Below are 12,953 nucleotides of genomic sequence, written 5' to 3' on the forward strand. Positions count from 1 at the left end.
AAAAGGGAGAACTTGTGTAATTTCTAAATATTCTTATGAAATACAGTGCATTTTGGTTGCATTCATATTCTGAAGATTTGCACTTTTCTATAGCAATATTGACAAAACGCCTTCCAACCTTTATTTTACTTCTTACAGAATAATTTGAGGAATTTAATAACAGATGCAAGAAACAATCCAATCAGGGGCAACCTTTTCCAGCTTAAGATGAAATGCTCTTCTAAGTTTGGTACTTATAGCTTTGTAGCTTTTACAAGCTGATCTCATTGTAAAGTACAAAAATGAAAAAAAAATATATTATCATTACAGTGAGAGCTATATCTTTGAAAACAGCAGAAACATAGCACTGTTATGCAGTGTTATGATCAGTTATAAAACTTTGTTAATTCTGCTTTATCCTTCTGCCAGATTTGGTTTATAAAGGATTTCTTCCATGATGAAGGGGATTATTCTACTTTGTTCTATCAAACTTGGTTACATCTGTCTGTTGTTCTAAACATAGGCAGTTAAAAGACCATATAAAATAAACAAATTTCTTCTTAGACCTCAGACACTATAAAATGCCAGCTCTGAAATATGAGATTATAATATGACAAACCTATCTGAACTCTAGAATATTGGCTCCATAAATGCATCATTTTGGATACATTATTTGCATTCGAGGAACATAATCTGTTCAGTAAATATGCCAATGGTCATCCAGATTGCTAGATTATGTCATTTACTATGTTAACATAATTGTTTCTCTCAAATTGTTGACCCCTCCAGTAACAGCTTGTTCAATGTCAGTTTTATTTGCAATAATACAAATTCTATTTCAGAAACTATTTCAGAAGTCCAAATCACCCTACTTGCCTTTCAGCGAATGTGCTTGTGTTGAAAAGCAATTCATTAGCTCGTCAGCCCACAGGCTAAAGAAGCGCAATAACAGTGTTGTGTGCATTCACATCCTAGTGGAATGTTCTGCAAATAGGGTTCTGTATGTAACCATTGAAGCATAGAGAATAGTGAGGGATAGAAGGTAATGGGTTTCAACAATTGGCAATGGTTGAAATGCAACAACAGTTTGCTAAATGAGTGTCTGAGGCTACGTCAGAATTCAATAACAATGTTAGGCAAAATCTTCACAGAAAGAGGTTTCTTTAGTCCAATTTTGCTGTTTACTATACTAATTTTAAAAAGCTTGCTCATACCTTGAGTTTGATGAGACACATCGGCTGTGTGAAATCATTTTTAGCTCAGAAAACATCTTAAAGGGTAAATAAATTACACATTTTACAAAGCATTTGTAGCGCACCAGGAAAAAAGATTTAGTCTTCTAAAATCTGAATTGTGATTAGATTGTATATAATAGATGGCTTTGAATTGTGCAGTGTGTGTTAGAAAAACACGACCGCTTCGATGATACAGTGAGGGTACAATGAAATCTAAGATGTGCACTAGATGAAGGGGGAGAAATAAGCTTAACTCTATTTCCACATTCTGGCAGAAAAAAATGATGTGTTGGAGGACAAAAGATCCTGTATTCACCTAGATAAAAAAAACTTAAAATACATTTCTATGCAAGGGCAGGAGGACATCTTTAGAATGGAATGTGCTGTGTACATCCCATTGTTTTTTCATGCATTTCTTTTTATTTTTTTGTTTTCATTTTAATTTGTACTCAGTCTGTTTAAATAGGTATGAATTAGAGCTGACTTTGTACAATAGTACATCAAGATGCCATTTGTAAGTCTACACTTACTTATTACAGGGGTCTTTATTACATCTATGAGTTAAATGAACTATAACAGCTAATCTAGTGATATAAAACCTGTTTCCTGCTCTAATTTTAGACTAGCAGATGGACTTACTTTTTCATCAATATCAAAGATTTGTTGATTTAAAACAAGCTCCTATATCTTTCCTATATCACATTTTGTGTTTTGCAGTGTTGTAATCATTTGTGAAAATATTCTGGATTGTCTTCAGGGAGGTGGATGATGGAGCAGTTTCTACCACTGCTGCCTCGCTGCATAAAACTCAAAGGTTCAAATCCAAACCAAAGCCTTTATGTTTGGGTTTTACAAGGCGTTCTCTCTGGGTACTCCCCACAGATTCCAGAAACATGCAATTAGGCTGATTGCACACTCTTAATTGCCCTCAGCTGTGCATGGCTCTTTGTTATGTGTTTACTGTTTGCTCATTAACTGCTGGAGTTTGGCAAGGGTCCCCATGTAACCATGCAAGGACTAAACAGGTAAAAGATGTTTGAATGATTAAGCAAAGTAATTATTCTTTATCAGTGGTGTTGCTTTATTGGCCGCTAGATGTCCTCATTCCTCTTCTTAGCTTCTGTGAATGACAGTCACATGTGCACACATGTTGAGTGAGAGAGCAGAGAGGGAGGGAGTGTTTGAAAAGGACCAAGTTGAGAAGTTTTGTCAGTTACTAAGTGAAGAGGAGGGACAGCTGGGAGTGCAGACTGACAGATAAGTTGGAGGTAAGCCATTCTCACATTTGATCAGTTGTGTGGCAGCTTCTTTGATTTTCTCCTTGATTTAGTAACCTCTACAAAGATGTCTGTGATCGGGTGAATAATAAGCCTTTGTTGGGGGTGGGGTTGATAAAGGGATGAACTTCATCCTGATTCCATTAATCTCACAAGAATTGCTTAATGAATGTTGCACTGTTTACTCTGGGGCTGGATTACATTAATCACACTTAATCTCACTGCTCATATTCATACATTAAAATCCCTCCTTAAACTCTCCAGGGTGTTTTCTTCTTTGTAAGCTACTGTCCGTTTAGCCCCCTGATTTATCAGCATGTTGTTGTGGAGGAGAGGCAATGTTGTAAGCATGGAGCTCTCTGATTGGCTGATGAATGTTTTCCTAGATTATGGTAAAACAGACAGAAATAAACTTGTGGAGAGAAACAACATTTCAGAATACCAACCATTCCTCAAGGCATCCCCTCCCAGCAGCTTGGCTTTTCTTTCCTTCTTTTTTCTCCTTGGGGGTTACAGGAACTTAAGGCCCTGCTGACTTCTCAGAGTCATGGCTGGCCTGCTGGCAAAGAGCAGAGGAATTTGCTGCTATACAATGTGCTCTTATGTTAGGTTAGCCAAAGTTACATGAATCTGCTCCATATTACATGCGGAACATAAAAAATTAATGGAATCTTTAATGAAGGCAGCAATAAGAAAAAAATATGTCATAAAAAGGGAGTGATGCCATTTTATTCCCAGGTCTCTGTTGTTTCTGTTCATGTTGGTCTTCTTTGAAAAAAAAGAAAGGGGGGGTGGGGGGAAGCTGTCCAGAAGCATCAAAAATGAGTGAAAATTGGAAAAGATGTCGGTGTTTTTTCTGTCTGAATCAAAGAGAATAATTTTACATTTTCTGCTATGTCTCAGCAGTCACACATACAAAACCATTTTTTACAGAATAAGGAGCAGCTTTATTTACTCTGTCAGGAATAACAATGGAGCAGAATGCAAGGTAACTACTAGGTATTTCCATAAGAAACGGCATACAGCAGAATGTCAGCTGGGGAAAAACATATTTTTTTATGCAGATTTTCCGTTAAAGATGATGAAATGTTATTGATTAAAGACTTGCTGTGTGATGCAAGTTGTTTAAAATGTTGCCTATATTTCTGCCAGGAGCTAAAACAACATTGTTCACTCACATTTCCTAGTTTAATTGTACTGTGAGCTTCACGGAGGTTATAATCTTCATCCAGGTTGCAGAGGTGTTGATGAGACTGCATAATGAGGGAAGCAGCAAACAAATGTCTTCTGAGGTTCAACAATGTTAATCTGACCTGTGCTTATTTTATTAGTGACTAAAGCTGTTCAATCGCATCATCAGATTTATGGTCAAGGAAATATGACCATGAGTTTCAAACAGCACCTCTCTCCAGGTACATAAAAACGATCCAATATTATTCCAATGCATTCGCTCAGTATAAAACAGAAAAGCAATTCAATAAGAATTTATTCATCTATCCATGGGATTGGAGCTGATTCCAGCTGTCAACATTTGAAACGCTGCAGGTTGTCAATCTGTCGCAGGACCAGCACAAAAAAATGCACCTAAGGGCAATTTTTGCTGAGCTATGTGACCTAACATGGATGTGTTCTGATTGTGTAACAAGCATGCACAGGTGAAAGTAGTTTATATTCTAATCAAATAGGTGACCTTCTAGCTGCGAGGCAAAACACTGCTCCATCATGCAGCTCTGAACCTCTTTAAATAATGTAACCACTGCTGTTATAAGTGGCAAAAGTGACAGAATCAACATTTGCCACTCAGTCTGATGTTAAACACATCAAGACTGAAGGAATTTTAACTCGCAGCAATTCAGTCTGGTATGTTTGTGGTTTTTCTCTCGTAAACTGTTTCTTTCTTTGTTCCTGCATAACTTAGGAGTGATTCTCTTTAATGGGGAGAATCCAGGCTCTACCTTCAGATCCTCTGATTAAAGACCTCCCAACTCCTTTGCTAGAAGAGCATTGCCCAACCTTATACAATTATATTCATTACCCAGACTGAGGGTCATACTCTAGTCTTCTTTGCTAAAAAGATGAAGCAGACTCCATCCTCGATCAGTGGAATTATAGTTCGTGTGTCTGACACATATCGGCTTCAAAGCATCAGATAAGCATTTAGCATCACGAAGGCTTTATGGTTTATTCTTTGATAGAACAATGACCCTCCTGTGAATGCACCGTCTCATCTGCCCACAAAACATTTATAAACAAGCTTTCTGGTAAATACCTCGGCCTGTTCAAATGAACCTTGGCAAACTACAGACATGGAACCATGTTTTTGTGAGGGAACTCTGAACTCTTACATGAATACTAATGCCAAACACTGGACAATAAAGGTGACTATGAATTCACCCTTTTTCTTAAAGTAATTATTTCCGTTCAGTCATTTTTAGGGAAGATAACATTAGTTTAAACCAAATACATTTATTCTAATGTGAGTGTACACTATAAAACAAAAAAAAAAAAAAAAATTATTGATGTTTTCCTAGGACCTGCAACAGATTAGAGTGATAATCACCGAATAAATAGAAACACAAATACAAAACGGACAACAATAAAATGAGACACTTGGTCTTAACAGGAGTTTATTGTTTTTACAAGTTTGAGGCACAAATGTGTGTAACAGGCTGGTGGTTCTGCTGTTGATTCTGTTGTACAGTTTTATTGATGGGAGCAGTTTCTAAAGTGAATGTGAGGAGTTTCTCCTTCAAGGCCCTCTCGTTCCTAAACATGTATTGCTTAAAAAAACCTAAATTAATTCATTTGACAATCTTGTGTACCTTTACACCTTTGGTTCTTATTGCGCTGATTCCATTTTGATCACTTGTAGGGAATGTTAGACAGTGATCTGACAGTCTGGCTTAGAACTAAAACTTTGAATTCAATAAGATAACGTTGTATTTTGCATTTAAAATAGAAACCTTTTCTCAAAGTACTACTTTTTTGCTTGCTTTAGACAATCACAAATATTTAATACATCCTCAGGGTGGATTAATATCAAAAATCTATGCTGTAGTGAAAATATGAAAAAAAAAAGGTTTTTATTAAAGTTTTGCTGTAATCTTTTGAAAATTATGGTAGATTTACCAAACTGTAAATTAAATTGTTAGATTTTTTTTTATCCAGCAAAAAAGTAAAAAAAAAGCGTCAACTGTCTAACTACTTTTCTTTTTCCCTATTTTTTACATGTACAAATGATTACATTATAAGATTAAATTATGATTAACAACATTTGAGACTACAGCGATGAGAATAATTTAACAAAATGAACCTATTCAGATAAAAATGCACCAGTTTCTGTGGTTTACAATGTCTGAATGGAAATGAATTGGGGCTGAATCTGTGAATATTGTCTCAGCAATCCGTTAATTACTCTGCTCAAATCTGATTATGATCATGAGCTGGACAAATAGCAGCAAACAGGAGATTTAGACAGCATCAGCTCTACTTTTGGTCAGGATTGAGGGATAATTAGCATTAGTTTGCTGCTGAATTTGTAATGGAGGCAACAGTGGAGGCTGCAGGTAAAAAAAAATGTGGTGAACAAAAACAGAAACCACTGAGGTAAAGTAACTCAATTAAAAATGTGCGCCGTTAAAACACGTTAATTACCCTCAAGCTGAATGAACCACAGACTGACGGATGAAACAAAACAAACTCACTGTTTAAAAAGGAACTCCTCCTCTCTATATATAAACTAATAAGTGCAGCTCATGGAATCTTTCCTTCAGCTCCCAGTGACAGTCAGAATGCCTTGACACATTGCAGGATGTGCACACAGTGAAGAGACAGAAGCAGCTTCCCCCTCCAGACCCCCTCACGTCCTCCCACGTCTTGTCGGCTCCAGCTCGGCTGAACTGGTGACAAAATGATGTTTCTGGACAGTTAGCAGCTGCCCTTCGACTACATTTAATCCACAGATACTGACCAAGCACCAACCTGCTTTTTGTTGTTGTTGTTGTTTTTTTTTTTACACATGTTTAAAACAGATTTTTACCAGTTTTTGAATGCTTTGAAGCAGTGAAAATATGTTGGATGAGGACATTGTGACTGCTTCTAATTGTTATGACTAGTGCCTGTCCCAAGCATAGCTCTGTGGTTGACTTGAGGATTTTTTTTCGAGGCGTGGCCTCTCCCTGGATGATTGCCTTGAACAGTGAATGGGGATATAACAAGGCTGCAATGTGCTTCTGCGTGCAGGTGTGTGTGAGAGTGTGAAAGAGACAAAAAGCACAGCCTTGCCTGATATGGTCCTTCACTATGTTTTATCTTTGTGTGCTAGATCTTAGCTGGTCCTCTCTGCCTTTGTTCTAAAAATGTGTTTTACACCTGTAATTTTCAGTCTCATGTTCCCATAGTGCAGCATTCTTGAGGGCAGACTCAAGAAAAAGGGGTTGAAAATGATGCACCATAGTGCTTTATTTGTGGGTGACATAAAAGCTATGTTTTGTGGTTCTGATTCTGATCCTTGCTTTTTCACCAGAAGAAGAGGCTGCTGAATAATAGGAGGGGAAAGTATACATTTTACAGAAATGAGTGTATATATAAAAATGAGAAGATGCATCCGTTATCTTAGGGTAACTGAATGAAGCTCATTTTTTTTTAACAACTCTGGTGAGAATGTGTAAATAGCTTAAACACCAAGTTAATCTCTTATGGCAAAATAGGGTACCATTTCCTGTGTTTAGAAATAATTCTTTTTAACAAAATTGTCCCCACACAGTGAATACATATTTTTGGGATCCCAGACATTAGCATGAATGTTGAGGAGGCAAAAGTGTAAGAGTGACGGCAGAATGAGGAAGAGATAAGTGGAGGAGAAATTAAACTTTAATTGTACTGATGGGTTAAATTAAGTAACAGCAGCAGATAACATTACAATAAATTAAATATTATATCAACAAGGTTTGGACAGCGATGGACAAATTAGTTCTCTGTTTATGCCAGGTGTGTTATTAGACCATCCATTATGCCTGCAGTAAGGGGTGATTACTGATCAGTTGGTATAACTGATCAGTAATCAGTTATACCAAACAGAGCGCTGACCAAACAGATATGTTTGGTCAGCGCCCAGCTCATATTTTGTGATAACGTACTGTATGGGGTGCTTCTTTTTCAAAGATTGACTGTGGTCTACAAGACAGTTTTATAACATGTTGTATTTTAGTTAGTTTGCTTTACCCTCCTGGGTCTTTCCCAGCCCATCTTTTGTTCTACTATCAATCAGTCTGACACATCCCAGAGCAGAATGTGGAAAATGTGAAGACCCTAAACAATAAGCGAGAAAAATAATCCAGAGTGGATTTGACAGCCGGAATCAGACCGACAATAATTTGCACTTAGCGGCCTACGCTCAAAGCTGTAAAGATTTTTCTTTTTAATATATATTTTTTTAATAGTGTGTTCTCGCAGGGCTTCCACGAATCAGTGTCCCCCTTGTGCGTTCGGAAGGGTCCGTTTGGTGTATTCCTTCATGTAGAGAGCTCTGCTGAGATGTTAGTACCCTGTGGAAACCACAAGCCATAACCACACACTCTCACTACTGTTGACTCCCAGTCTCACACCCAGTTTAACACAGATAAAATACAAGCCAGGGTGTTTTCTTTCTCCCAACACATCATTTCGTCCTCTTGCCTCACCAACTTATATCCTGTATACTTTACTCTGTTAATTATAATCTGTTCTCCAGATCTGGTTTATTCAATCACACACTTTACATGAAACTGTATTTGTAAAGATTCTTCAGCTCCCTTTGCTGGTAATAAAAATAGCGAAGGTCATTTACATTCTGTATATAGCTGGTTTATTTTTAGCTTTGTTTCTGGTGCAGACTAATCTTTGTGTAACATGCAATTTGCATTGCATGTAGGCATACCACATATTTGCCTTCCTTTACACAATCCCCTCCCAACCAAGATTCTTTTCCTCAGAAATCCACTTGTGATGGGTTTTTACTGATCTAAATAGAGTTATGCTAACCTTAAAAACATCTAACTCCCCGATATGGACAATTCTATAGGTTCTCAGTTCAGAATCAATTTTCAAGACCTATAAGGTGAAGGCATCTCTCTTTTAAAATTTAAAAGTGATGGATTTTAGACATTCTGAAGTGTGACACTTTGAATCTAAAGTACAATGACACAGAGTCCCTTAAAATAAGATTGAATTTTCTATTTTTTTAAAGCTCATCTTGTTCAATTTAAGCTACTTTGTTGTTCAAAGAATTGCATACACTGAATTATTTGCTTGTGACATCTTAACTATTCAAGCTGTGTAATTTTTCATCAGCTCAATAGGAGGCCTTTTCAGACTGCTGCATTTTAAGCTCCTGCAGAGATTATGATTAAGATTTAATGTTTATGCTTTTTTTGCCCTTGTGGTAATCAGTCAACCACTTTCATTTTTTTGTTAAACCTTCAAGATTTTTTTTTGTTCTTACAATCTTTTTAACAAAGGACCTGTAAAAGCTGCAGCTTTAAAGTCCAATGTAAAAATATTAATTTAGAATACAAAGTACATTCAGTTGCTGCTTCATTCTTAAATCTCTCTCTGCTTATCACTATACATAGACTCCTTCCCTTCGTGCAGCAGGCTCATGGGAAGTATTGGCAAAACTGGCACTTTAGTTTTTACGTGAGTTTGTATGCGTTTGTTGAAAAGAAACAGGGGAGCATATCTAATCAGCAACAAGACCCTACAAAGATAAATATTTGTATGTACTGCAGCTAGGTTTGTCACAGCAACAAATTTTGCTAGACTATAAATTGTCCCAGACATTATTGCGATGAACGAAATTGTTGTTTTGAGACCGCTTCAAGTAATACACTGGTAACGGCATAATAACTCAAGCACACCTTCTCACAGATAAATAAACTAATTTCTAGCAAATATTTAACACTTGAATTGGAAGACATTATAATATCCAAAATAAATAAACAAAACAACAAAGAAAATAGATGCTGAAGTCTTTGCAAACAAAGAGGCTAGTTGAGAACAAAGAACTGAAGACTTTTGTCATCTCGACTTTGGTGGAAAGAGATGGAGACACGAGAAAAACAATCATGCAAATGGAAATTATTGAACTCGTTTTAATTTATCATGCGATTGTCATTTCTTATTTCAACCTGACCCTGAATGAAGCACAAGGTCAGACACCAAACTCTTGTTTTTGATGGAAAATGTCACAACACTGTGATGCGTAAAGTAGCAGAGTTCTAAAAGTCTCTGCAGTAGGTGCTCACTTTTAAGCAGAATGTCATTTAATAACGCAATAATACGCTAATTTCCAGTTCCTGAGATAAAAAAAAATATATACTGCTCAAAAAAATAAAGGGAACATTTCACTTTAATTTTGTGTGTACCTCCATTGGTTAATAAATTTGATTTCCATTGATGATTTTGTTGTCAGCACATTCAACTTTGTACAGAACAAACTATTCAATGAGAATATTTCATTCATTCAGATCTAGGATGTGTTATTTGAGTGCTCCCTTTATTTTTTTGAGCAGTGTAGTTCCAAAGCAATCAATGCAAGTGGTTGCATACAATAATCTCATTTATTGTATTTTTATGCCTAAAGTCAAGTACAATGTGGTGATTTAATATCAGCGCTATATAAAATTACAATCATCAGAATTTGATAATGTGACCACTAGCCTAACATAAAAAAATCTTTTTAATCTCTAATCTGGATCATCACCTTCCTCTCACAGCTTAACAAAAGAGTAATGCATATTTATCTTGCAGTTTTGGCCATGCCTCAGGCTGCTAAATGTAAGCTCCTAAAGTTGAGGCAGTCTATTCAGTCATTTAAATTAGATCTTTTTTATATGTATATATATTTTCAGTTTGTACTTTTTGTCCTGTTTTTCTCATGATCTTCACAGGGCCTTTTTCCTTTTGGTTACAATGTTTGGTCAGATGGCTGACCCTGACTGGAAACCCCAGCTATAGTTTCCCTTTCCCTATAATGAAGCTACATGCTGGGTGGCTTCATTTTAGGAAATATTTATAGTAAATATTCAGCATCAAATATTCTGTTCTTCTAAGAGGCAGTGAATGCTTGGTGGTTTTCATCTATTTTTATCATTTCAATTAGACAAGTTAATGTAAAACATAATCATTTTGTTGTAGTAAGTAGCTCTGCTGTGTTTAAGTAAAAAAAAAAAGTGCATATGCTTTCATGTTCATGCATCTGTGTCAGAAAATAAAGTTCAGTTGTCAGTGAAAAGCACCAGTTTCAGCAGAACCCTCGCCTCCATCTTCTTTATGTTCTGATTCATCATGAAACCCTTACTGTGACAAACCTCAGAGACCACATGTTTTGCCATTTTTGTATCTTTTTTCATAATTACAGTGAACAATACCACCATTATTTTCTCTTGAATAGTGCTCATTATTGGATGTCTCTTAATTTGCTTAGTTTTTTTAAGGCAGCATAACATTAAGAAGGCTGACTGATGGAGTACTTTTTTCATGCCGTTGAGCTGATTCATCTAATTGTGTTCTTAGTCAACTCACAGTTACTAATGTCACTTGTCATTATTCCCTTTCAGCAATAACTCCCAAAGCACTGTAATTAACCCCCATATAGATGCCTTTGTTGCCTTGATTACAGTGTCCTTTGTAAGGTCTCCTCTGTCCTGGTCAAACCTACTCGGAGGCAAGCTATTTTTTATTTCGTCATTTAAAAGCTATAAGTGGATTATGACTCGATTTTGCGGTGCATAAATCCAACATAAACTTACAGCCTATGGCTAAACCAAATTAGTTTAACTTTTACTGTAATTTTCCTTCAATTAAATGGCAGAGATGTACAATGACCATAAGCAGGCTTAATATGTGGGCCAAAATAACCCCCAAAACATAACTAAAAAATTAAGAAATGTGTGAGATGCTAGAAGCACATGCATTTTAAAGAGAATGATAAAACGGCTGCCAGTTATGCTCATGTCAAGGGTTAGGGTTCTCAATAAAGAAACGAGGAAAAATGATTGTACAAACTAAAGGTGCTTTAATTTTGATGGGTTAACAGTTTTTATCCACCTTCCTTAACTTAAAGTTTCTGTGTGTCAGGGCAAATTATAAAATCATCTTCCTCAATTAAATAGTGTGAAAATCTAAAAGGATCTAGGATTAGTTGAACATGTTTGCCTAAATATGTTGTAATTTAACTATTAACTAAAATATTGCTGTTTGTGATACGCCAAAAATCACAATTACTACAAAATTATATTTTTCACCCATGGAGGTCGCCATTTTTTTCACCGATGTGGTTGATGACGTTATTAAGTTCATTCTGTACTGGACTATACAGAGTAAACACAGGAAGGCTAACTTTTCCGGAGTAGTGTGACAACATAGCTACGCTCGAGTGACAATATTTATTTATTGCGTTTGACTGGTGTAATTTTAGATAATGCCACACTATGTAACTATCTGCTGTAATTCATTTATACCAGCAGAACTTCTTAGTTCTGCTGGTGATCGTTACCTTAAAGAGCTAAAAATAAACGCCTTGCTGCCGCTGGACACTCTTTGAGATGCTAACAGGAGCTTTACTGTCTGCGGTACTGACATCACCGATCCTACTGGACCCATGGAGGACCGGTGTCACTATTACCACTACACCGAACTCTAAGCAGCACAGCTGTTGCCGAACTGGACACAGCGCTACAGACGCTGGGAGAGACGTCAAAGACGAGCAGCGCTAATGGAGCTATTACTACTGGAAATGCTAACGGAGTATTTCTACTAGAAATGCCAATAGAGCTAGAACACCGGTACTGTGAAACCACTACCAACACAGGACGGAGTTCGGACCCTATATTACTGAACCGGACATAGAGCTACATAAGTACTTACCGAATCACACAGTCCAACCAAGGTAAGTGTCATTTATTGTTTCAGTTACAAAGCTGAAGGCAGCAGCAACTGCTATGGCCAACTGTCCTCTTCCTCTTTTTGGTCCTCATCATCATCATCATCACCTCTTATGATTTCATTGCGCTCCGGTTTAATTTAAAAAGGCTAAATAACGTTACTCATCACTGTTTTGGCTGGAGGAGCCAGGTAGTTGGACCAATTTGACGTCATTTACCCATAATGCATTGCAGTGTGACAACATAGCTACGCTCGAGTGACAATATTTAATAAAAAAAATTATAAAAATTAGACATACAGTATTGTTACTGTATTGTTTTAACATCTAAAATAAATATTTCCCAAATAAATTCGACTGTTACAACAAATTGTGGATCCCTTTAAGGCAGTGGTTCTTAACCAGGGTTCGATCGAACCCCAGGGGTTCGATGAGTCGGTCTCGGGGGTTCGTCGGAGCCTTTGGGGCGGAGGTAAAGACACACTGTGCAAAGTCGTGATGACGCCCCGCTTTGCCATCACTTGCTGCAGAGGATCACGT

General features: G+C 36.8%; 1 long non-coding RNA gene across 1 annotated transcript in view; it reads left to right on the forward strand.

The window, feature by feature from the left end:
* The first annotated feature begins 2,320 nt into the window (after window positions 1-2,320).
* Window positions 2,321-12,953, forward strand: part of LOC106952618 (uncharacterized) — a 42,289-nt gene continuing 31,656 nt past the window's right edge. Inside the window, exon 1 of the long non-coding RNA XR_001426027.1 lies at window positions 2,321-2,482. This is a non-coding gene — a long non-coding RNA (uncharacterized LOC106952618). The remainder of the gene's footprint in view (window positions 2,483-12,953) is intronic.

Source organism: Poecilia latipinna, unplaced genomic scaffold (genome assembly GCF_001443285.1).
Source record: "Poecilia latipinna isolate Pla-1442-1.1 unplaced genomic scaffold, P_latipinna-1.0 Scaffold530, whole genome shotgun sequence".
Classification (NCBI taxonomy): Eukaryota; Metazoa; Chordata; class Actinopteri; order Cyprinodontiformes; family Poeciliidae; genus Poecilia; species Poecilia latipinna.